Source organism: Lipophrys pholis (assembly GCF_963383615.2).
Source record: "Lipophrys pholis genome assembly, contig: SCAFFOLD_481, whole genome shotgun sequence".
NCBI lineage: Eukaryota > Metazoa > Chordata > Actinopteri > Blenniiformes > Blenniidae > Lipophrys > Lipophrys pholis.
In genome coordinates this window covers 12,420-13,916 of record NW_028292106.1, presented here as the reverse complement: position 1 = coordinate 13,916, position 1,497 = coordinate 12,420, and the positions used below count along the sequence as shown (strand labels likewise).

The 1,497-nt window shown below is 42.6% G+C and overlaps 1 pseudogene across 1 annotated transcript; it reads left to right on the top strand.

Annotated features, from left to right (window-relative positions):
• Positions 1–640: 640 nt before the first annotated feature.
• Positions 641–1,152, top strand: LOC308128176 (dynein assembly factor with WD repeat domains 1-like; annotated as a pseudogene). Its single transcript has one exon. The product of its transcript is annotated as a dynein assembly factor with WD repeat domains 1-like (transcript).
• The last annotated feature ends 345 nt before the right edge of the window (positions 1,153–1,497 follow it).

The window sequence follows — 1,497 nt, the reverse complement described above, 5'->3', positions numbered from 1 at the left end:
TGCTGGCAAAGACTGATTGGATGGCTTCTTCGATCTTAGGTTTTAGAGTGTTGTAACTTACTATCTAGGAAGAAATCAATTTCACTATGGCTTCAAGTTGCTATTTATCATTCATTATCTCTTACAGGGACTTAATCTTTGTAGACCTGATGAAATATGAGGATTCTTCCTCGACTAGTGACTGACAGTGCTTGGAGGCGGACTCAACTGCTCCTGCTGTTTCCTACATAAGCTTGTTAAGCATGTTCTCCTTCATCCTCAAGACATGCTCTAAAAATTCCTAAAAGCCTTTCTCAAACTGCGTTTTAATCCTTTAACGTAACTACTCGAGTTAAACATTGAGTCTGTCCAGTGAGTTTTCAAATAGACTATGGCGGGTTAGTTTATGGAAGTGCTAAAAATCGATGGTGGGGTGAGCAGGGTAGTGTTACTTCTGGCAGCGTTAACAAAGTATCCTGCCATCACAGTGTTGGTTTATACAGATAACAGCGATCTATTGGCTGTGTCTCTAGCAGAAAGGCATTATTAAGTAATTTAAAGGCAGCATTCAAAGAGTCAGCATAGGACTGTTAGCTTAGGTAATTAGGTAAGCAAATAGTTTAAACCCAAGAGAATATTGATGTTGAAAACAATCTTTATAATGAAACTAAAAAAGTTTTTGTTGCGCTATTACCCTCCAGGCGTCATCCTCTAGTACCTGCGTTCCAGTGGGGAAATTGAAACCAAGTCCATTGACCTGCTCAATCTCAGTTCTGCCACTGATGTCGATCAACTCATCGATTAGATCATGGCGGAAGAGCCTGTCATCACCTAAAGCAGGCGTCCCCAGCTGAAAGCACTCATCAACAGTCCACTCCTAACCAGAACTCATTTTCAAAGTGGAAGAGAAAAAGGAACAATAATTCTCTCTCTTCAAAACTCTTAAAGGACATGCGCTTCCACTCACCAACTGCGCCTTCAACAAAAACGGGGATCGCTTCATCACAGGGAGTTACGACCGAACCTGCAAAATCTGGGATACTGAGATGGCTGAGTAATTGCACTCTTTGGAGGGACACAAAAATGCTGTCTATTGCATGGCTTTCAATATCCCATTCGGGGATAGGGTCGCCACTGGGTCCTTTGATAAAACCATGAAAATCTGGGACACCAGTACTGGCTCCCTTTTGCACACTTGTATCGGTCACAAAGCATAAATTGTCTGCGTGGCATTCGATCCTATGAGTGCCATGGTAGCTACCGGATCATTAGACAGGACTGCCAAAATCTGGGATGTCTAGACAGGGAAGGAGGCTTCTTGCCTGCGAGGACACAAAAACTAGATCGTTAGCATGAAGTTCAACGCATAAGGGGATAAGATCTTGACTGGATCTTTTGACAGCACTGCTATATTGTGGGACAGTAGAATTGGGTAAATGATCCACATCTTTAAAGGGCATCAAGCTGAAATATCTGCAACTTAGTTCGAATTTACAGGGGATTACTGCGCCACTGGGT